Source organism: Arvicola amphibius, chromosome 13, assembly GCF_903992535.2.
Source record: "Arvicola amphibius chromosome 13, mArvAmp1.2, whole genome shotgun sequence".
Classification (NCBI taxonomy): Eukaryota; Metazoa; Chordata; class Mammalia; order Rodentia; family Cricetidae; genus Arvicola; species Arvicola amphibius.
Window position 1 is genome coordinate 61,288,832 of NC_052059.1, and position 25,178 is coordinate 61,314,009.

At 42.4% G+C, this 25,178-nt stretch overlaps 1 long non-coding RNA gene and 1 gene segment (V, D, J or C); one reads left to right on the forward strand and one right to left on the reverse strand.

The window, feature by feature from the left end:
* Positions 1 to 25,178, reverse strand: part of LOC119800474 — a 600,210-nt gene that overhangs the window by 261,438 nt on the left and 313,594 nt on the right.
* Positions 16,550 to 24,080, forward strand: LOC119800475. Its single transcript, XR_005283028.1, has 3 exons — positions 16,550 to 19,041; positions 22,391 to 22,510; positions 23,760 to 24,080. It is a non-coding gene; the product is annotated as an uncharacterized LOC119800475 (long non-coding RNA).

Genomic DNA, 25,178 nt, shown 5'->3' on the forward strand with positions numbered 1-25,178 from the left:
ACTCTTTCAGATGCTCTCTCTATAAAATAGCTACTCCTAGTTCATCCCTCCATAAAGACATGTACCATCTCTGATTGTTACAATCTTTCTGCCTCCTTCCACGTAGATCCCTGAGACTTAAGGGAAGGGTTTTGATAAAGATATCCCAATCAAAGCCTATCACTCTCTGCACACTGTACACCTATATATTATTTCTGTGTTAATTACTAATTGTCAGAAGAAACTTCTCTGCTCAGGGTAGAGTGATGCACTAATCTGTGGGTTTAGCAATGTCATTAAGAGTAGTTTTATCATTATGCTCACTTAGCAGTTTTATCATTATGCTCACTTAGCAGAATAATAATAGTAGATTTCCCCATGGGCACATGACTTATCTAGTCTCATATTCTTGACCACATTAGTGATATTAGGTATGGGTTCCATTTTACAGAGTAGTTCTTAGGCCAATACATACATACATACATACATACATACATACATATATATGTATATATATATTTATATATTTCGGTTGTTCCTTAACACATGTCACTTTTGTGCCCGTGCACATGCCTTGCAGGCAGGTCATTATAATAACTTACAGGTTTCATATCTGAATGACATGGATGATAACTTTTTCCCCTGACCTCTTTCATAGAACCTTCTAACACTATGAACGCCAGTCAGAATGGGTGAATCTTCCAGTTGAGAACCAGCTAGATCTATCCATGGTCTACCAGAAGTAGTTGGTGTCTTCAGCAACAAGGTCTTTCCATCAAATTCTGGAGGGTCACTAACAGCATTGGCAATAGCCTTTAGTGTTTGGGGGGTATATGTCTATAGGACCTCCTTTGCTCCTTTGGCAAATGACTCAAAATATGTAACCCATTCTAGGTACTGAGTGTTTTGCTTGGTAGCATATGATGTCTAGTTAGAATATTTTCTCCCTTCCCGATTATATAGTAACCTCATTTAAATTCCATATACATACATACATACATACATACATACACATACACACATTATTCCATATAGAGGCATATATACACATATACATATACACATACACGTACACGTACATGTACACGTACACATACACATACATATACATATACATATACATGTACATACATACATACACACACACACACACACACACACACACACACACACATATATAGTGTTAGATATCCATCCCCATAATCTACCTTCCTCCAGCCCTTCTAGCCCTTCTTCCAATCCTCAACTTCTTTAAACAATCCTCCCAAACCAAATAGCCTTGCTCACAAGTTTCATTCTTCAAAACCAAAGAGCTGTGGATTCATTATTGAAGGAAGATTCCTATTTTTTCCTTCAGGAACAGCATTGCTCTAGTGAGGGGCTGGAGAAGTTTTCCACTGGCAGAGATAGTAAGATTTTTTTTTTTTTTGAAAAGACTAGGGAGTGTGTGCTCAAGAAGCAGAAGGGATTTTCTCACTGAGGGTTTAATCTTTTCACTCCCTGTGTAAGCAGATAGGTAGTGAACAGATCTACAGATCTAAGGTTTCTAATCAATAGAGGCTGAAAGGAGAAAGGTGCTGAGGCAAAGGAAGGTAGGTCGCCCACAACAAGCACCAGCTGAAATCCTGACAAACAAATGGGGCACAAAGGCAAAGAGGGTCTAAATGGAGAGTGGTCCTCATAGGCATCAGACAGATTCAAGAAGTGGTCATATTAGAACATATGACAGAGTGAGCCTGGTGGTCACAGGAAATGTGTTAATTGAGCTAACAAGTTAAAGAAGCACAAGAACGTGCTGGTCAGGATTGCAGAGAGTGTAAGAGGCAGTTAGTGGGCAGAAAAGACAGAGGTGTCTCTCTGTCTGTGTAAGTGATAGGAAAAGGACCAGGAAGGGACCTGAATAGGCAAAATGAAGTTTCATGGATGAGCCCACCCATCCAAGTAGTTAGAAGGGCTGGGCTTGCTAAATCACACTAGTCATGATTGGACAAAAAGGCCTGGCAGCCAGAGGAAAAAGAAGAGTATTATTTAGGAGGCAGTGAGTAAATCTTGTGAGGGGGCAGCCAGACAGGGAGAGTAGTAAGTGGGGAGGGAGAAACAAAGAGCTCAAGGGTGTATCATGGCTTGTTTAGAGGGAGGCTTGTTCTGGTGTTAGCTTAGTCCAGGAAAGTTCGAGGTCTTGTGTATTATTTGTAGGGAGGTTGGACTTATAAGAGTAGAGGCTTAAGCAGAAGAAGAGTCCCCAAAAGAGGGAGGAGTTTTAGATTCATGATCTTACTGCTGTTGGGGCAGTCTAGATTACCTGATTAGCTCTTTGGAATTTTGTCTGCAAAAACTGGGAAGAGTCAGAAATGTAGGCACAGTCACCTCAGTAGATGTTTATGGAGACTGAAGGATGGGTTTGAGGTTTACAACTTTGGAGCAAAGGTTGTAGAGTGTTCTAGTCAGCTGCAAGGCAGGCTGGGAGTGGAGGCTTGAGAACACATTCTACATTGAGAGAAGATGGCATGAAGACTCTGTGACAAGGTGGGGAGTGGAGTGAGGACTTAAGTAGGTGAGCAAAGGCTGACGTTCCACACAACGCTGATCATGCAGGGCAGAATGGAGGGCCTTCTCTTGAGCAGAAGGGGGATAAAGCAGTTTAGAGAACACAGTGAGAACCTTTGAGGATGGCTTCCCTTTAATCTAGTTGGAGAACCTCATCAAGGAGCAAATAGGTTGAAATGAGATAAAAGCTGGAAGGATGAGAGAGCTACAGAGGAGGAGACAGGCTCTGGCTGAGCAGGGTTTGGAGAATCAGAAGTGTGTGAGGTGGAGGCCAGCACTACCCGCTCAAGCTCAGATGCTCCTTCGGGTTATCTTATTGAAGAGCTCTATGGGTTTGCCAGGTAAGGGTCTCAGCAATAGGAACATCTAACAGGCGACTAAATGGTGGAAGCAAGAAGTCAAGAGACCAATGTAAGAGCAGGGTGTGTGTGTTTCTTCTGAAAGTCTATAGGAAGGAGGGGAGCTGGATCAAGAGTTTTACAACATTGAAAGGTGACTAAGTGATTTTTACATGTTTCTGAGAGAGAGAGAGAGAGAGAGAGAGAGAGAGAGCGAGGGAGGGAGGGGGAGAGGGAGGAGAGGGAGGGGGAGAGGGAGGAGAGGGAGAGGGAGAGAAGGTTGGGGGAAAGATACTGGCTCAAGGAGATTATAGGAGATAGAGACAGAATTGGATTGATAGAGTATTCCTCAATGGCTTCTGTCATTAAAACAGAGGCAGCTTCAAGGATTTTTAAACAAGAAGGCTAACTGTGTGGGTAGGCAGGCTACCACATAGAACATACCGTTTATAGAATTGACAGAGGAGACTTAGGGCTAAATTATTGATGAAGGTACAAATAGGATGAGAGGTTTGGAGCGGTCTGGATGTCCCAAGGCAGGATCTACCAGAATGCCTCTGAGCTGAGAGAATGAGAGTTGGATGGGTTGGGAGGGGTCGGAAGTTCTGTAAAAGGGCTGTGAGCAGCCTGATAAAGAGCTTTAGCTAAAACCCAGAAGTTCGGGGTCCAGATACAAAAGTAACTGGCTGGGTGTAGAAAGGAGAGAAGATCTCAGTTAGTTTTGGAGATGGCATGCCCTAGGTTAAAATTTTGAGGCCTTGAGGAAGTAATTGTGGTCTTAGAGGGGACGCTATAGTGCGTGCCAGACAGAAATTGAAGGAGAGTAGAGGTGTGTTGTAGAGACGGGTTATAAGAGGGACTACTGAGTGTAGGCTGCCTCCATACTGGAGGAGGATGCTGGGAGTGAGGTTGAACAGGCTGTGAGAAAGAACCTGGTCAAAGAGCTGAATACTGGAAAGGACTGCCCAGGATACCTGGGTGACATTTTGTATCAGGGTCTTCCAGAGATAAATGTGAAAAGGTCTTGGCAAGAAAGGTCAAGGGGATGAGTGAAGGAAGCATCTTTTGAAATCAAGGACTGAGGAATGAGAAGTGGAAGGAAGTCGGGTAAAGGGTGTCAAGGGAAGGAATTCAGCTCAGTTAATTAGGTTTAAGTCTTGGATGAGGCCACAAGAGTGTTGTGGCTTTTGGACTTTCTGAATAGCAGTTCTGTAGGGGAGAATTAGGAGGCCATAAAGTTTAGTCTTTGGGAAGGCTGACAATTACAGGTTTGAGTCCCTTCAGTCCATTAGGCATGAGTGGATAGTGAGACAGTGGACAAGGATGGAGAGGTCTTGTAGCTTAGGAGAGGAGCACGGCGGGTGAAGTGTGGAGTGAAGAGGTGTCTCAGATCCCAGGATTGAAAGATGCTAGGAGAGTTAAGAGAGTTCCTGGCAGGAGGGCAGGAGGCGAGCCTAGATGGCAGAGTAACAGGAAGTAGATTGCTTCTGGGGGTCCGGCAAGGAAAAGGTAATAGAGACAGAACTATTCTAGAATGTCACGTCCGAGGAGAGGTGTTGGACAGGCAGGAAGGAACAGTAATGAACAGGAAAAGGAGTGTCCAAATAGACTGTGTGGCACGTAACTAGATACAGTCTATGTTTTATAGGAATGCCTTCTACCCCCATTGCAGAGAAGGAACTCTTTCAGGGATCCAGCAAATTCAGGTAAAACTATTATTAAGCTTCCACTTCCCTGCAATCCAATAAACATGGCATGGTCTTATAGGCTATTGGCAGGGTTACTAGAGTTCACTGAGGGTGACAGCGGTGAGGGTGACCATTCCTGGGCTCCCATCAATCAATAGAAGCCAATCCCAGAAAACTCACGGTTCAGAAGTGGACTATAAGAACCTGGCGGTTTGCTGAACACAATCTGGTTTCCAGTGTCCTTTTCCCCCACAAAGATGGAGGAGGATGGACTGTGGTTTGGGGCAGGCTCTCGTGCAGTAGCCTGCTTGGCTGTATTTAAAGCAGGCGTTGGGTGGGCCAGATGTGAGAGAGGAGGTCTTTGAGTTCACATGGGGCTACCCCTGGGTCATTTGCTGTTTAACCTTATTTGGCTTGAGTTATGTGTTTTGAGAGCCTCCTATACTATAAAAGGCCTTGAAGTTTATCTATTTTTTTAGGTCTCCGAGGAATGTGAGGGCCGTCCTCTAATCTTTGAATCTTCCTTCTAATACCAGGTGCTGACAGGGAGCTGAAATGGAGGTAGAGATGTAATCTTCCTCCATCAATGCAGGGAGTGAGAATTGTATGTTTAATCATAGTTTCTGGGAGGAAAATAAGGCCAGATTTTTTACTGGTGCCCCAGATAATCTCTTTGAGCTCGTCATAGTTGGCCACCTTAAGTACTGTCTTTCCTGTTCCTACCAGAAGGCAAGCAATTGGAAAGCCCCCCTTTTGGAGATCCTTCAAATTTCATTGGCATCCTAGCTACTTTTCTGTGGCTGTAATAAAATACCATGGCCAAAAGCAACTTAAGGACGGCAGGATTTGTGTTAGCTTTTGCCAGAACACAATTCAAGAAGGGAGTCCTGTGAGAATTCTGAGTGCTTGCCAGAAAATGCCAAGAACACAAGACAAGGGCATTGTGACCTCAGTTTCTTCAAAACACACAGTTGTTCTTGGAATAGTGTTTTGTGCTCCTCCTAGGTGTAGTGGGTAGGAGTGAGCTTATTTCAGTTGTTGTTATTCATTTATCCCAATGGAAAAATATGTTTTTGCCCCACTCAGCTTCTCCTTGTGATTGTCCACTTTACTCATGTGATTCTTCTTAACTCTCAGAGTATAAACTGTCTGAGGCTCTGAATAAAGTTGGCTCTTGAGTGAGACTTTAGTCTGCCTCATTTTTAGGCCTGTTCTCCCAGGTTCACAGCCAACTAGAGTGGTAAAGAGGCTTGCAGTTCCAGAAAAAAAAAGAGTCCATTGTGGAAGGAAAGGCATGTGTGATGGCAGGAGGAGGTTGCTGGATGGCCAATTTTTTTTTCATACACAGGAAGCAGAGAAAGGGAACAAGAAATGGGGTGAGGTGTGACCCTTCAAAGCAAATGTTCAGTGACATAGTTCCTCCAGAAAGGTTTTACCTCTTGAAGTTTCCATAATATCTTTGTGGTGGTCTGAGTGAGAATGGCCCCATTGGCTCATGGGTTTGAGTACTTGGTCCCCAGTTGATGGAACTATTTTGGAAGGATTAGGGGATGTGGCCTTGTTGGAGAAGTTGTGTCACTGAAGGTTGTCTTTAGGGGCTCAACCCACTTCTGGTGTCCCATCTCTCTTTCTTTACTTCCCACATCAGCTCACATTGTGAGTTCTCTGATGTTCTTGTCACCATATCTGTGCTCCACCATCATGGACTCTAACCTCTGAAACCATAAGTCCAATTAAATAATTTCTTTTATAAGTTGTCTTGGCCATGGTGGGTTGTCACAACAGAAGAGGAACTTAGACAGAAGTTGGCACCAGGATATTGTAATGACAGGTCTGACCATGCACTTTTGAGCAATGTGGAAGACTTTGGACTAGCAGAGAGGTCATATCTGTACGTGAGGCTAATGGGCCATCCCAGAAGGAGCTTGGAAGACAGTTGTGCTGAGAGAAGTGTGAACTATGGAGGCCCAGATGAAGAGGTTTCAGAGGGGAGCAACATTAGCAACCAATTAGAGACCATTCTTGTGTTACTTTGGCACAAGATACTGTGGCTACTTTCTGCCCAAGGCTAAATTGAAAAGTAGTGGACTAATTCATTTTGTGGAGGAGATTTCAAGACAGCCAACTATGACTAGGGAGAGTTATGGAGAAAATGTTGAGGGGGAAGGATGTAGAAGGGGTGGACACTGGCCATTTCTAGGAGTGAGTAAAAATGGTGAGAAGAAGAGGAAGGATGTCTGTTGATAAACACCCCCCATGGCCAGCTATGATCAGGGGTCTGCTGGGGTGATGGCAGGGGTCTAGGCAAACGAGCTATATTATTCCTGAAATGCTAAGTACTATGGTTTTATGAATTTGTCATAATTTAGCCAAAGTAGAGAAACTTTTCAAAATGTTCATGGCCCACAATAAGTAAACCCTTTGGGTGGTGAACAGATGTACATCTAGAGACTGCAGTTTGGCAAATGTGACCTTAGCCATTTGGGTGAGAAACTGCTCTTGCCTGGACTGTTCACTGGGCATGCAGTACCCACAGAGAGATGACTGCTGAACTTGACAAAGTTGAGATGGTCCTTCGGGGTCCTTGCTTTTACGCCAACAGAGCCTAGTGTTGTGGGGAAAGGAAACACAACTCCTGAAAGTGGATTGAGCGAGTGAGACGGGGTGCTTTAATTCTATGTCCTCTTCCTGATTTCTAAACTTGTGCCTCAGAGCCATGTACGGGTCAGTTATTTAATGAATGTCATCACACCCTGGCGGACAGCATCACAAATACCAAGCACACTACTGGAGTTGGTGCTTTAAGCTTCATTTAGCAGGGCGCCCCATCATTCCTCTAGGCGGTCTCATGTACGTACCACAGACCTACGTCATCTTGCCGCTTCCTCCATATTGGCACAGACGCTAGAGCTGAGGTTTCTGTTAGCCCCTCTCTGTTGCCTGTGTCACCGAGCCTCTCTCCATGAGCGCACGGAAACACATCTCAGCATCTTCCAGCTGCGAGTCTGAGATCTCGAGGCTGAAGGACTTCGCTGCTCCCTGGAAGTTCACGGAGAAACGGTTCTCCTTTGCGTTCTGCTGCCTATAAGCTTCCTGACTAATAACGAGAGTCATCCGCCCTCTTTGCTGTCTGTACCAGAACAAGTTATAATTACTAGTATCATTTGTGTCGTAAGTGCAGTCCAGGGTTGCTGACTCTGCCTCCTGCACGGACTTTTCCTGCTGAGGCTGAGTGATCGTCTGGGCCGTGCTTGCTCCTGGGGAACAGAAGAGGGGAATGACTCCACTGTGGTATCTGTCAGAGAGAGAAATACTCTCAACCTGGTTCCTGTCTAATCTGCCTTTCCTCCTGATTCCAGTGCCAGGCAGCCCATACCAGCCTTCTGCTTCCCGGAAGTGTGGTTTTGAGTCAATGCAGCATTTTTACTATTATTCTTCCCCCTTTCTTCAAAACCCTAGATGCCAATAGGAAGAAAGACCCACAGCTTACTTACCTAGGCGGGTGGTGATCACAACTGCTCAAGGCGAGCTGACATTTGCCATGCTCCCAGCTGTCCCCTGCAGGGCCAAGTCTCCTGCCCTGATGTTGTCTCCTGTGTTTACTGGCAGTTCTTCAAAGCAGGAGATGCTTTCACAGGTGGGTGGGTGATTATATGCCATCAAGGAGAGATCTTCCTGGCCCTTTGTTGTTCTGTTTCTCAGAAAGCAGGCCTTTAGTTATAGTTTAAATGAAAATAAATAAATGGTGAGGTTTTATTTTTTTTTTGACAGGATGAAAAGAAAGAAGATATGGAGTTAGAAAATTTCTTACAAAAATAACACAATCAAGTATGCTAGGTAAAACCTAATTACGGACAATATAACATACCTGATATGCTAAGGTATCCAGTTGTTTACATCTTCACAATTTCCCAAAGTGACAAATGAGAAAAAAAAAAGATGTTTCTGAGAAAAAAAGAACTGACTAAATTCAGAAATAAATGGAATAAACAGAACACATAAGATCTAACTGTGCTTATATTTTCCAAAGATATTAAAAAATGTCTGCTTCAAGAAGCTCTGAAGGAGTGATTGCAGACATTCTCATCAGCATAATTGCTGTAGATGGTTTGATTTGTATTCCGTTACTCTTAAAACTCATTTTGCTCTGAGAAAATATGAGATAAGAACTCTAGAAAGCCCCTCACTGACTCATTAGCTTTGTGCTTTCCCAGAACAAGTGGCAAAGGTCTATGTAATTCCAGGGCTGGAGTCCCACGCTGGGAGCATGGGCTGGAGTTTTGGCACATGATGGATGCTGTCTGGGGAGCACAGACAGGTGGCTATGTGTCTCCGCTCACAGAAACAGGCAAGGAGTTGGGAGGATTGCAACTGACGCTGAGAGAAGCTGCTACAATCTCATCCTCTCCATGGTGGTGATGAAAGAGGCACTCGAATTGCTCCTCATCACCTCCATCCTGGCATCATGATTGGAATTCCTGTATCTTGAGTTTAGATCCCATCAAGTCAGCACCAATACAGAGATTTGTGAATAAGTACCTAATTGCAGTTGCATTTAGGGAAAGTTGTTTGGAAGTAAATTCGGAAGGGAAGGAAGATAATACATGTCAGAAAGTCAGCTCCCACTGTAGTGAATTGGAGAACAATATAGTGGGCATGTCTGGGAGACATTGGTAGTATAGCCTTTGGGATTATCCTAATTGAATCTTGAGGAGGCTGGAGAAATTACCTGTGGACTTTTCCATCACTGATTAGTTACTGTTCTTGTTATAAACTCTAGTATCTCTAGGATTACCCAGATGTTGTCCATGTTGCTACCCTGGCCAGAAAGTGGTCCTCAGAGTCGCTAGAATTTTCAGCAAGTAATGTCCAGTGTGCAGAGGTAACCACCACAGAGGTGAGTAGGTCCCCATAGCACCTGTACAATAGGTCCCCAGACCTGCTCAAATCTTGTGCTTTGTGGTCTTACCACTTAGAACTCCAATATTTGCAAAAGAGATGGAAAAGGTTAATGGGACAAGTTGAAGTTGCTACTATTTATTCCACGATTGTAATTCACATTTATTTTCTCCCAAATCATCCATTCTTAATTCCTCTTACCATCTGAGAATACTTACATGGTCCTAGATTTCTTTCTTCAGGAAACTATCTAGGCTTCCATTCCTGAAGAGTTTAAGTTCCTGGTTATTCTGCACTCATTAGGTCATAGTTGCCACACTTGCCTGTTTATAGTAACTTATGCTACAAAATGTCCGCAGCCATTGTAAGGAAAATGGTAAAAAATGTAAACGTACAAATGAGTTTTTGATGTATTTTCCCGGCTCCTATTAGAAAGCTGCAGCCCCACGTCTTCCTGATGATCAGCATCAGCCGTGGAGTTCCTAGGAACATAGAATGTCTGCCAACAAAAGCTGCAGGCACTGAGAGAAGAAGGTCCAAGGGAGAGGCTGTATGTATTGCAGGTGGCAGACCTGGGAGTGTAGGGCTACTCAAACCTGTTGGAGACCACATGACATCACCGAAGCCCCAGATGTTGGAAATGGAGTGGCAGGGTATGATATTTGTATTGCTGGCTTTTAGTCTTGTTTTGTTCAGAGCATTCCTTGTTTTACCCCCATCCTTCCCTTTGGGAATAGGAATATTTAATCTCAGCCACTGTCTGATGGAAGTATGTAACTTGCTTTTGATTCTGCCAGGGCTCATAGATAAAACTTTAACTTGAGTCTCAGAAAAGAATATGGAGTTTTGAACTATTTCTAAGACTATGAGGAATTTTGAAGTTAAACTGAGTATGTATCAATTATGAGTTGACCATAAGCCATGTGACTGGAATATTATGGTTTGGGAATAAAATGTCCCCAACAGGCTCATGTGTTTGAACAGTGGGTTCTCAGTGAACGGTGCTGTTTTTGAAGGTTGTAGAACTTCTATTTGAGATGGGGTCTACCTGGAGGAAGTGGGTCACTGGGGACGGGACTTGGAGATTGCAGCAATACCTTACTTCCATCCCCATCTCTATTTCTAGTAGGTACTGAAGCCTGAGCAGACGATACCACAAGTTTAGATACCACACGCAGGATTAGGAAGACATTGCCATGCCTTCCCTGCTCTGCCTTGAGCCAAGATTATCCATTGAATTGCTTCTTGTGCAATATTTGGTGTCAGTGATAAACAATAATATGGTATTGTTCCCTATTACAGGCTCAGCTGTAGCTACTAGAGATAAGTTGGATGTTTGTTACCAGAAGCAGCTAAATCTTACCTGGTAAGAGAAAACCCTATTCCTGAGTTAACACCAAACCTTGGATGATCTATTCATAAGTATTACTGAAGCAAGGCAAGGGATGTGGACAGAGGCTGACTGGCCATCTTTGTGTGGATCATCTTATCCAGATGGCCACTGAGAGCATCATCTGTAGTGAACACTCTCTGGTGGCCTAGACACGAGAAACAGTGCTCTGAACACCTGGTGTCTATGCTCACTGCTCCTCTCCCATGCACCATGCCTTCAGCACAGTCTCCCATAAACCTCCTCCCCCTCTACCTGCTTCAGATCCTGATTCTAGGAAAGACCAAGGCATTTGCTATTTTCCAAAGGCCCAGTGCTCATTATCTGCAAACACAGCCTTAACTTTCTCCCTAGTTTGAACTCTGCTCTCAGGAGGCAGCATCTTTCCATCGCTCCCTCTTCTCTCTTCTCCTTCTCTTGTAAGTTTTATGCCAGTTCCTGTAGGTTTTTATACTTGATCTTCTAAGCTAATCTTTTTGGAATGTCAAATATATTTTCTTTCACAACCCAATTGGATGGCTCTGACTTTCAAGGTTTGTATTGTGACATCTTTGTAAAAGACGAAAGGAAGCTCAAAGGCAGGCATTTATGCTGGTCCTTTGGTGCTTTCTCTTTCCAGTATTGACTGAGAGTTTGGGCTTCACACTGAGATGCACACTACCTTGGACAGTACCTGAAGGCATTGTCCAGTAGCACGTGCCCTAGAAGGAAACATTTCCATGGTTTTGCAGGGCCTCCCCACATCTTTTGCTCATAGAAAAACTGAAGGAAGTACTCTTGAAACCCAGATGAAAGGGTGTGTTCTTGGGCCTCTTAGCAGGGTTTAGGTAAAGGCTGCAGGTGGCTGAGGGGCACTGTGTGCTCACTCCACAGAAGAACAGAGTTGAGTCTTGGAGCTTAGCATCCTTTGCAAGCAGGGAAAAGAGCTGACTGTCTATATCCAGCCTGGTTGTGAATCTTCCACTGATCTTCTCTCTTGCAGTTGGAAACATTTGTATCAGGGTGGTGAGGCCCCCCTCAGGGTCCTGCCTAAACCATTGGAAGACGTTGGAAGCTTTGTCTCGGTAACTACAGATCAGTGCGAAGGCCTCACCTTCCTTAGCTGTCAGGGAAGGAGGGCTCTGTTGTACCAGTGGTTGTCCATTTGACCCTGTGTAAGCAGGAAACGGAGATTTTCATTCATAAGAAATTCTTTAATAGCCAAGCTTAGATACTTCTTAGAATAAGACCCATACTGTCCCGACTCCTCTATACTTCACTGCCAAGGCTGTGTGAAGTTTTACTCGTGTATTTCCTCCCCCACTCACCACTGCCCCCACTCACAGGTCAGCTGCACACAGAGGAGAAGCAGTGAGACTGTCAGCGAAGGACCCATTCTTTCTTCTCCCTGGAGCATCAGAGGAGGGTCTGGGGGCTGCCCCTGGCGGTGTTCAGCAACCCTGTTCTAGCCTTGTTTCTTTCAGCTGGGACCGTCTGCTTTCACAGCCAGTGAAAACCTTCCTGTCACAAGAAACAGTGCCTGCCCTTCCTGTGGCGACTCTCTTCCACCTCTTTTTAGGTGTCAGCAGTTTCTTCTGTTACAAATCAGAAATTTTAAATTCAACCCCACTTCTTTGTTCTTCAACACAAGGTAACTAAATCCATTAGATTCAAAGACAGGATAGAGAGACGAGAAGCAAAGGAACGAAATCCAGGTGGTGTTAATACTATCACACAACCAGTAATTGTCTGAAAAGGTGAACAAGTTTGCTGTATTCCTGCAAAGCAGTTTGGAGTTATGAATTATTGGACATTTTCTTCCTTAGCATTCCACATCCTTAGGGTTCCAAATTAAATCCATGTGACATTATTGTTGTTGTGCAAAGGAAATGCTAAATGTGTCTTTCTTCTCCACCTCTCTCTGAGAGCATTTTGGAAGTATTTGAGTGAAAAAAAGAAACCAAAAACCAAACCAAAACAAACAAGCAAAAAAAAAAAATCACCAAGACCAGGCATGATGGTGCATGCATTTAATCCCAGCCATCTGGAGGCAGAGATAGGAGGATCTCTGAGTTTGAGGCCAGCCTGATCTACAGAGTGAGTTCCAGGACAGCCAGAACTACAGAGAGAGACCCTGTCTTGAAAAACAAAACAAAACAAAGCAAACCACCAAATGGAGGCTGCATTGATTCTATGCACCGTAAGTCCATTAAAGCAGAGAAATCATAAAATTCATATGAAATTTGCCAAAACTGTGTGTGTGTATGTTCCTTTGTTGGTATGGATTTCAAGTCACAATAGAAAAGTTTTAAATTTGCTTTATTGTTTTTTAAAAAGTGGACTTTGTTTTCTATTGCTGTATGCACAGTGGTTCACTACGCAACATGTTACAATGAATCTTAAGAGGGCTGTGTAGGGGATGGATTTAGCTGATGTAAAATAAATTTGCACAAACTTGAATACTATCAAATTCTTTGTGCATTTTAGCTCAGTAATGTCTGAACAAGTTGTTTTAGACGTTCCTCACCCATCTACTAAAAAATATAACTTTTCATGATCAATATTTTTTAAATAAAATGGACCATGTTTTGTTTTAAACATTATTTAATGAACATTTTACTAATCCTTTGAGAATTCTCTACAGTGTATTTTGATCACATCTGCCCTTATCTTAACTCCTCCCAGATCTTCTCCTATCTTGCTAACACTCCAACATCATGCCTTTCTTTCTTTTTTTTAAAATCTGAGAATCCATTGACTCCAATTTGTGTTGCCCATCTACTTCTGGGTGTCGGGATATCCTGTGGAGTGTGGTCAGCCATCCAGGGGCCACATCCTTCAGGAAAACTGACTCTGCCTCCCTCAGGAGCGATCAGTTGTCCAAAGCTCCCAAAGTAAAGATGGAGGCTGCTGAGCCCCTTCCCACTCCATGAGGGGTGTTAACTGCCTTCATCTTATGCAGGGAGCACGGCTGCTGTGAGTTCACGTGTGCAGTGGTCCTGCCATGTCCAGAAGACACTGCTGTGCTCTGGTCTCCCCTAACCTCTGGTTCTTGGATCTCTATGGCCCCTTTCCTTCCAGTGATCCATGAACCTCAGGGAAGGGTATGGTATAGCTGTCCCAGTTGTGGCTGAGCTGTGCACAAGTTATATTCTTTACCCTCAGAGCAGTTGTCAGTTCCCGTATTAACCACTTCTACTGCACAAGCAGCTTCCCTGATGAAGTGCGAGAGCTGTGCCAGTCCAAGGCAGCACAGAGAAGAATGTAGACGGCAGCTTGATGCTAGGTCCATTTAGCACAATAATAGGCTCACCTATGAGCTTCCTAACTATTAGGACTATGAGCTCCTAACTATTAGGACTATGAGCTTCCTAACTGTGAGCTCCTAACTACTAGGACTATGAGCTTCCTCACTACGAGTTCTTGGTCATGTTTTCGGTACCAGATGACTTTATTATGTTCTCAGGCAGGAAAAAGTTGCCTGCCTTCTGGCTAACTTTGAACATGTTACTGCATTTGCAAATATAGAAATTCTTCTCATATTTAGTCTTGGGTACACGGGCAGATTGGGGGACTTACTCAATATTTCACACATCAGTTATCAGAAGCTCTTCACTTTGGCTAAAGTGTTTGCAGAAAGGGTTGTTAAGATCGCAGGAGTAAAAGTTTGTGGAGAAAGTTCCTTTCCATTTCTTGTATCTAGTCCTCATCCTGCTAATTGCAGGTGCTTACCATTCCAGGTCATTTCCTTGGATACATTCCCTGGGTAAAGCCCTGGCAAATCTAGCCCCACTTTTCTTTCTTTGTCCTTCATATGATTATGAAGTAAGTGGTTGAACCTCCATCCCGAGAGTCTGAAGTATAAAGACTTGTGATCCTCTTGAGTGTTAAGTGGAAATGAATCCTTTGCCCCTTTTCAGGCATGGAATTATGAAAAATAGAGAGACTTCTTTCCCTAGCATTTCCTCCGAGCTTCAGAATAGAGTTTAGCTTTCTCCCGAAGATGAGAGCTTTGAGTAGGGCAGGACTCAGCCTTCCTCTGTCCATTCAACTTTTTGCTCGAGAAAAACCAGTCACAAGAGAGCTAGTGTGTGGGCAGTCAGTGGGAATTTGGCTCTTGGCCACCCTACGCTGGGAACCATGAGATCACTCTTCACGACAGAGCAGGTCCTTAACTCATGCCATCTCTGGAACACAAACTGCTGCTGGTGCTTCTGTTGTGTAAAGATTTTCCTCTTTGGTAAATCACACTCTTGCCAGGGATGTTTTTCTGGTGAGAACCGAGGGTAGATGCCCAGCTGCTTGGAAGAAGTACTGTTTGTATGAGCTTTGTCCTTACAATTGCTTCTCTGTGTTCAACTATGACAATTTCAACATTCTAGACAGGAATAAGCAGAAGTAGATCTAAAAAAAAAAATCCAGAATTTTCCTAATCGCTGATCAACAGGGGTTGTAGCAGGTCAATAATGAGTATTGTTTTTGTTACCTATAGTCCATTCCATTTAAACTTATGGGAATATTTCATAAAATTACAAACTAGAACATTCTAATTGCAAAGTTAGGAAGGCAAGAAAATCATATAATAAGATTTAAAATTAAGTAACTCCAGGGGGCAGTGTGTGATTGATACCAGCATTGGTTACTGTGGTTGTCCAGAGCAGGAAAATCCACAGCCACAGCCCAGTAGTTACCTCAGGAGTCGAGACAATTCACATGAGCACTTCTGTTGACTCAGAAAAAGGAGTTTGTGTGCGTGTTGAAAGCATTCGAAACAGGAATGAAAAACAAATCCCTTATAAAATCACACATGCGCCAGAGTCTCAGCCGTGCTTCCTCATGGAAGTAATTGGAGCTCTTCTATTGCAGAGGGAGAAGGCAATGCTGCCCCACACCTCTGTCCCTAGTTAACACTGTTTTAGAGCTACGGGCTAGAGAAATCAGGAAAGAACAGCAGCAGCAAAAAGTCAGAACTATGACTTGGAAAGAAAGTTGCAAGATACCATGGGTACCTACCTGGAAACCTGAAAGGGAACAAAATTGCTACCAAAAATGGTTTATGACAAACATAGCATTAAAAAGTCTGCACATTGTTCACATGACACTCCAAAAAAGACAGCCGAAAGAAACCAGAGACAGAGAGCACATTTCCTATTTCATAAAAGAAAGGAAATTGCCTTGTAAGTAAAGTCAACATACAAAACTGAGGGTGTCATGACATCTTTGTCCTGATTTACCTCTCTTGGCACCTTTCCCGTTCCTCCACCCTCATCTTGTTAGTCCCCCTTCCATGCCACAAGCATTTTATCCCTGGCTTTTCTTCCTTCCTCCCCTCTCCTTTAAGATCTCTTCCTCCACTTCCATTGTCCCTTTTCTGCTTTTATCAAACACACAGGATGTGGAAGGGAAATTCTTAAATGAAAATTAAGCCTCGTTTGACAGGCAAGATAAATGGACTAGCGAAGCCTGACTTAGGCCTAATTGTGCTTGGGAACTCACATACGACAAGACAAGCGTCTTGGCTCATTGGGGGAAACAACTTCGGGAAGGATGCTGGGGTGAGTTGTGTTTCTCTCTGCTGGAGACTGGGGCAGATATGATGTAATTTCTGTCTCAGTTCAGACCAGGAGCCTGGCCAGACTACAGCATTTCTGCAAACTTGGAATGGTGTGAAGACTTTCCTAAAATTGGTCTGCTGTGGAACATTCTGGAAGTTCAGAGGTCAACTTCTGTGGAGCATTCCGGAAGTTCAGAGGTCAACTTCTGTGGAGCATTCTGGAAGTTCAGAGGTTAAGCCTTTCTGTCATCACTTCCACTCAAACCACTGGAAGGAAGGACTGTATGCCAAATCTCAACTTTCCTGAATAGTACATTGTTTCCTGGTCGGGAAGAAGTCTTGGTAATGAACAGACAATTTATTGACTTCAGGATTCTATGAGTAACAGAAATATGGAAAGACAGGATATTTATCAATTAGGCATCAACCTCAAGGCAAAGTTCCATATCTTATTCATTCATCTGTCTTTGAATTGAGAATGAGATGGCTTGGATGCCATTGGGTCCACTATGTAACATCCTGTTTTGATTCGAAAAAATGATTTCAGATGTTTCCCAACAGAAAATAAACCTTCATGACTAGGGTGCCTTACAAAGCAGGTTGTGGGAGAAAGAGAAGTCAAATAAGATTTCAAGACTTTCAGCTGTCAGAAATAGGTAAATTATTTGCCATTTTATCAAGAGCAGCAAGGGTGAAGATAGATTTTATGGGAGGGAATTAGATGCTGTGTTTTTGACATGCTGAATTCTGAGTGTCAGTTAGTCATGCATGGTAATGGCACCTAGGTGTCTTAGTTAGGGTTTCTATTGCTGTGAAGAGACACCATGACCATAGCAACTCTTACAAAGGAAAATATTTCATAGGTTTAGTCCTTTATCATCATGGCAGTGTGCAGGCAGACATGCTGCTAGAGAGGTGGCTGAGAGTTTTTACATCTTGATTCACAGACAATAGAAAGTATATGTCTTACTGGACATGATTTGAGCATATATAAGGCCGAAAAGCCCACCTCCACAATGGCACATTTCCTCCAACAAGACCACCTATGCTAACAAGATCATTCCTCCTAACAGTGCTGTTCCCTTTGGGAGTCATTTTTTAAAACCACCACAATAGGCAGAACCATATATGACTATTTGCCTTTCAGCTGGGAAAGCAAGATGGAGATGGTGAAAGTCACCAGAGCACAGATAGCAATTAAAACCACATCTCTGAGTATGACCATTTGAATATGAACATAGATTAAATACGTGTTTTGGAAGTGAGCTGCAGAACACACAAACTAGAGGTCAGCAAGTAAGACTGGGCTAGAAAAGGAAACTGAGAGGGGTTGATCTGGGGCCACAAGCAAACCAGAACTTGTGGCCACCCAAAGCTCAAGCAACAGTGTTCCAAGGAGAGAAGAGGATTATAGCAAATGATTTCAGGAGATCTCAACAAGGTAAGGAATGGTAAGATCATCAGATTTGTAGGTATAAAAACTCCTGCCAACCTCAGCAAGAAAGGTCACAGTAGACTAGGGGCCGACCAAAATGGGTTCTCTAAGAAAAGGGAAAAGGGGTAGAGATTATGAACTTAGAATGGATTTCTAAAGCTTGTTAGTAACACAGACAAGGAGCAATTGCAGGCTCACTGCCCCTACAAGCTTTTTTTACACACTGGACCAACAAACTCTGGTCTAGCAATCTGTCTTAAATACATGGTGAGAAATTTGGATTGTGTTTTATATTTAAAGATGCTTATGATACTGCTATTTAAATGACTGAAAATTGGATATGAGTTACTAGAATAGGAAAGCTAAGCAGTTTGTTATGGTTATAGTGTATCAGTGATGTGGAATAGTAAACAGTTTCAAATTATGAATTCAAATCATTCACGATGTTGATAAAGAGATTGCTGAGGAGGGAACATAAGTAGTAATATAGAAACAAAAGCAGACAAAAATAAAATATAGAAACAAGTATAAAAAGGGACCATCATGTCTCCACAGCAGAATTGTAAATTTCAATACTTTCCTAATTTTTTCTCTCCTCAGTGCATAAACCTGTATGGGTTCAATGAGGCTGTATTATCTCTAACATCTGTTATTTACTTTACACCACCCTGGTCAGTCTGGCTGGACAGTGCTTCTATGCAATGTAAACTTAGATATAATTAGACTAGCCTGCAAGTGTCTCTCTTCTTTTTGACTGTAATAATTATGGCTATAAATGAAAGAATTTCAAAATGAGACAGTATTTTGACTTTTGCTGCTCTGAGTGGAGCTAGATTCATAGGCTCTGATGTACTAAGAAATCTGTCTCATATCTTGGCATTGCCTTTCTCCATCTCTCTTCTTTTTCATTTTATCATGATATCTTAGTTAGGGTTTCTGTTATTGTAATAAAGCACCATGACCAAAATCAATTTGGGTTTATTTTTCTTACATCTAGGTAACAGTTAGTTCCTGAGGGAAGTCAGGGAAGAACTCAAGGCACGGCAAGAACCTGGAGGCAGGGAAAGCAGAGGCTGTGAAGGAGTCCTATTTACTGCCTTGCTTGAATGACTTGCCAGCCTGATTCCTAAAGCATCCAGGACTACCATCCCAGGGATGGTGCTGCTCACAAGGGGCTGGACACTTCCACATTAAGCGTCAGTCAAGAAAATGCCCCATTGGCTTGCCCACAGGTTGGTCTGGTGGAGACATTTTCTCAGTTTAGGTGCCTTCTTCTCAAATGACTTTAGCTTGTGTCAAGTTGACAGAAAACTAGCCATTACACATGAGATATTTTTAAAAATAATTTTATTAATTCTTTGAGAATTCCATACAATGCATTTTGATCGTATCTATTCCTCCCATTCTTTTTCAAGGTCTACCTTTATTGCCCTATCTGCCCAACTCTGTGTTCTCCGCTTTTCCTCATTTTAAAAATTAGTTTGTTGTAAGGGAAGCTGCTTGTTTGTTTCCCTGCTTTCCAGACTCCCAAAATAATCACACAGAAACTGTATTAATTAAATCACTGCTTGGTCCATTAGCTCTAACTTCTTACTGGCTAACTCTTAATTTAGCTCATCTCCATTAATCTGTGTATCGCTATGTGGCAGTGGCCCACCAGCAAAGTTTCAGCACGTTTATCTCTGGCCGTGGCTCCATGGCGTCTCTCTGACTCTGCCCTTCTTTCTCCCAGCACACAGCCTAGCTTTCCCCACCTAGTTCTGTTCTTCCCTGCCATAGGCTCAAAGCAGTTCTTTATTCGTTAACCAATAAAAGCAACACACAGACAGAAGGCCCTCCCACACCATTAGTTCTCTGATAATGTCCTACAATACATTTTATCATATTCACCCACTCCCCCATTTCCTCCTAGATCCACACCCTCTCCCCCATCTACTGAGCTTTGTGTCCTATTTTTAAATCCTTATCCATCAAGTATAGTTTGTGCTCCCCATGGACCTATATCCTTCTATTGGAGCCTAGTCAGGCACCAGGAACCTCATCCTTAAAGAAACCTGATCCTCCCCTCTTCCATCTCCCAGCAGTTATCGATTGCCAACAGCTCCTCAGCTGGGGATAAGACTTCATACCCATCCCCCCTCTATGTGGAAATTTTGTGTGGCTTGAGCTGGCACAGGTCTTGTGTACCTTCTCAAGGCCACCTTGAGTTCACACATGCAACTACCCTGTTGTGCCCAGAAAGCACTGCTTTATTGGAATTGTCCACTACCTCTGGCTCTGACCAACTTTCCTCTCTCTTGTGAGATGTTTTCTGAGCCTCACAGGGAAGAGTGTGATATAGATGTCCCATTTAGGTGTGAACATTCCACAGTGTGTGTGCCTCTCTTATTTTGGTGAAATTAAAGATAGCTGTCATATAAAATAATAACGACCCCTGACTTAACCGAGAGTGAACACACAACACCATCCCATCATAGCAATGGTTCTGCTGGAGTTTTATCCCTGTGTTAGAGAACTACAAAATATTGTTTGCTTCTCCATTTTTTTATCATTTAACAATTGTTTAACATCACACTAAACAGGTGCCCCTTTCTTCTGATTAAAAGTGTTAATGTTACTGGCAAGACTTTAGTTCTGTTTTTGGACTTTTTTTTTGTACCATCAGAGTCATAGATAATGAACTACAAGTGACATATGGCAGAGAGGAATAGCAATGGTCTAGAGGAAAGGCCAAAAGGGACTGTGGGACAGAGCATGTGGAACTCGTGGAATGGAGGTGTGAAGTATATGTCTGTTTGGAGGACAGAGATTAAAGGGCTGAGGGAACCCTGGGTTTGTACCAAGAGGTAGAGTCTTCAGAGAATGGAGTTGGGATAGGAGAGGGGCACCTGCAAGCTGACTGCTACAGAACTGTACATGACACTTGTGAGATCATGATAGAGGAGAGGAAAAAGAAAGAAAATCATCCACCTGATTCCCAACCTTGTATGGCCACTGGGGGTTCTTGGTAGAAAGTGATTATAGGTATCGGTGTGATGGAGGAGTGTCTATGTGTTACTTTTATTAATAAAAAACTGCCTTGGCCCTTTAAAAGAATAGAAAATTAGGTAGGTGGAGTAGACAGAACAGAATGCTGGGTAGCAGGCAGTGGGGAGACGCTTCAGGCAGTTGCCATAGTGATTCGCCATGCTTCTCCTCTCCGAGATGGACGCAGGTTAAGATCTCTCCTGGTAAGCAATCCACCTCGTGGTGCTACACAGATTACTAAATATGGGTTAAAGCAAGATATGAGAATCAACCAATAAGAAGCTACAGATTACGGGCCAGGCAGTATTTAAATGAATACAGTTTCCGTGTAATTATTTTGGGTAAAGCTAGCCGCATGGTGGGACGCAGCCCTGCCGCTCCTACATCAGTGGCTGACACAAAAGAATAGAGATGGGCTAGAAGGGAAGGCTGCAAGGGTCTATGGGAAAGAACTAAGCTAGTCTACACCACCATTCCACAGTCTCCAATTCTCTGCGTGTCGACTAGTTCTGAGTCTGTTAACTGCCATCTACTGCAAGAAGAAATTTTCCTAATGAGGGTTGAGAGATGCACTATGTTTATAACAATAAGTTATTAGGAGTCAGTTTAATGCTGTATCTATCTGTTTATCAGAATAATAGTAGTAGATTTCAGAATAACAGTAATAGTAGAGCCTGTGTCTAAGCTTATAGGTTCTTGGCTCTGACAAGAGTTCCAGGTATGGTTTGCATCTTGTGGAGCAGGCCTTAAATTCAACCAGGAAGGGTCTCTTTGTTGCTGCTCTAATTACAATAACCAGGAAATGGAAATAACCTAGATGTAATCAGCTAACAAATGTACAATGAAAATGTGGCACATTACACAGTGGAATATTATTTGGCTGGTAGGAAAAACAAAATTTGCCAGTGTGTGCGTGCCTTTAATCCCAGTACTGGAGATGCAGAGGCAGGTAGAGCAATGTGAGTTTAAGGCCAGCCTGATCAAACAAAGCAAAAAGAAAATTATGAATGTCAAAGGTAAACAGATAGAGCTGTAACCTATCATAAGGTAACCTAGACTTAGAAAAACTGTCATGTTTTCTCTGAGATGCAGGTGGTAGCTTTGAAGCATGTACTGGGTGTGCTCCATTTGGTATAACCGTAGAGGTCAGGAAACTAGTAAGGGGCTGGGCAGGAGGGTGCAAAGGGAGAGGAGTTAGGATGCAGTGTTAGAAATAGGGACTGATGTAATGGGAAGGGTTGAATGGGTTGGGGAATAAGAGGCCCCTAGGGTGAGTATGGGAAGGGGTAACTGACACTAAAGCCCTCTTGAAAAAGACGTGTAGAAACCTACTATTGGAGGCAATTCATAAAACATATTCATGTACATATAAAAAGAGTTTAAATGGGATTGCCTCACAAAGAGGGCAGGGGAGGGGAGGTCAATTCACTGACACCACAGGCTAATAAATAAACCCAGTGCCAGGAATTGGTTACCTTGTTTGGAGTTGTCCAGGGGTTCCCATAGGCCCCCTAAACATCACAGGCTATTGTCATTGCTCTTGGTTCCCTACAGAACTTGATAAGACTTTATTTTTGAAGATATCACAAACTCACATCATAGAACACGGAGCAATCAAGCTGTTATTGATCTGGAAGCATCATCTCTCCTGGCAAGATTTCAGAATGCTGAAAGGTAATATGCAGGGCACTGTGGGAGGTAGCAGTCATCAGTCTTACCTAGCTGCCAACCCTGTAAGCTTCTGTAGGTACTGGCTTGATATGATACTCTAACTGGTACAGTTGTGTCATGGATTTTATGGTGCAGTCAAAAGCTTCCTTCCCCTCCTAAACTGAATGTTAACGGAACCCCCAGTGTTGGACACTGATTAAGATCTAGCCATTTTTAAGAGTAAAAACAAAAACTAAAATACAAGTAAATAAAAAAAAAAATGAGGAAACTATGTACGTCCACTGACAGGAATCTGTCCTCAGATAGGTGTGTTCACCTATAAATTCCCTCCCTATGCTTAGCCTCTTCTGTAGTGATTTCTAATTTTATGTGTTATGCTGCTGAATTCCAAATTGTTTCTGACAATCAGTCATACTTAAGATGTTTTGATTATATAAATGATTATATTATTATTATTAATTATTATTATTATTAATCATCTTTGAGATAAGGGATTAGGTAGTTTAGACTAGATTTGAACTTACAATGAGCCTGCTTCTACTCAGTTGCTGGAACTTGCTTGTTAAAATTTTGTTGTTAGTAAGTTTTTTTTTTTTTTTGCCTAGACTGTGTTCTCTTCATATCTATGCATCAAGTACAGATTCAAAGTACAGATTTTTAGAATGCCATATATGAACACTGTATTTATATTATTCCTCCTCCTACACCTCTCTCCAGCTCCTCTCATGATCTCCCTACACCTTAACACCTCAAATTCATAGCCTATTTTCACACACACACACACACACACACACACACACACACACACACACACACACACACAAACCCTGCTGAGTACTTATGTGTTGGGCCTGACTTCTTGGGATTCAATAATCTATCAGGAGGCTCATGCCTGGAGAAGACTGAGTCCCCCTTTCTCAGTGGCTATTAATTTCCATCTAAGAGTGGAGCCTTGTGAGATTGTCCATCCACACTGGCACATTAGCTCGTGGGGTCATTATGAAGGTCTTGTTAAGGTATAACCTAAAGTCTTGTTGAAATCTCATGAGTCCAGCTTCCCTCTCACACACAGAAGACAATTATTGTGTTTTCTTTGAATTTTTGACTGTAAAGGAGCTAAGCACAGAGAGAAATTTCATTGTATGGGTTGTTAAGCTAAACCAGCATATATGTTCTAAAGGTATCATGACTTCCAAATTTGGGTCTAATGATATGTTGCTTTTGAAAAGAGGTTCTTATTTTGTCTCCACAGAGGATGAGAACCTGTGGATTCATTCCAGTCTAATATGGTATGGTGGACTGAAACCCCCTGAAAGGTTGCTGTGAACACCACCACAAAGAAAATACTTCGCCCAATAAACAGCAGGAAACAGTTTGGAGAGAAAAAAACTATGCCCATATTCCCAAATATTGCTTATAATTTAAAAGGGGATATGCTATAGAGATGAATTTTTTACATCAGTTTGGATCTTGCTTTAGTGATACAAATTTAAGGTCAATTTTGATATATATATATTTCTGATCTTGATTAAGGTATTGTGTTTGTGTAGCTTATTTGAAAATGTAATGTATAATTAAGAAATATAGCTTAATAGATAATCATCTATAATAGTCAAGCTTGTAGTCATTTAGTTAGATTTTTCTAGATGTATAGAGATATATTTCAGTTAGATAGGTATTCTTCAAATCTTTCAGAGACCTTCAGAATATGGCATTTAAAATGTTTAAGAACTTAAGACTTTTCATGACAATGAGACACATCTGCTCCTGGCATCACCAATCTACTTCAAGAGGAAGATGGGCATCGAAGAAGCTCCTTATGGAGTTTGTTAGATGAACTGGACATGAAGGATCCACAGAGAAATGACTGCTGAACTTGCCTAAAGGTGAGATGACCCTTTGGCGTTCCTGCTTCATGAAAGAGTCTGCTAAACATTCTGCAGGACACAGAAGAAAATGACTGATAAAGTGCCAATATAGGTGGAACTGTCTTTGAAAAGTCTGCTGGATACTATGGGCCTGTAGGCTGAAGATGGATGCCCCAATGGTACAGTAAAACTTTGGGTGACTGTCCAGGCAGCCAGATGTCTCTGTCATTTATAGACTTTTGGAAGTTGCTTACAATGTACTTCCTGTTTACTTAGATAATATATCTTTTTGGAGTCTTTGATGGAGTTGAAGAATTTATAGTTATAGTTTTCCTTAGTTAAGATAAGAGATAAAGTAGATAGAAATATTGTAACTGAAATTCTTATTTGATACCTGTTTTGTTATATGTAATATCGATATGTTAAAGTTAAAGCTTTCCTTTTTGTTTAGACAGAAAAGGAGAAATGGTGTAGAAGGTCCTTCTGTCTATGTGTTGTTTTCATTGGTTAATAAAGAAACTGCCTTGGCCTGTTGATAGGGCAGAACTTAGGTAGACAGAACTGAATTCTGGGAGGAAAAAAAGCAGAGTTAGAGAGACACCATGGGTCCACTGCCAGAGTAAGACATGTTGCCACAATTTAGCTGGTAAGCCACTGCAACGTTGTGATACACAGGTTAAAAGAAATGGGTCAAGCTAAGATCTAAGAGTTAGCCAATAAGAAGTTAAAAGTTAATGGGCCAAACAGTGTTTTAATTAAATAGTTTGTGTGATTATTTCAGTTCTGGGTGGCTGGAACAAACA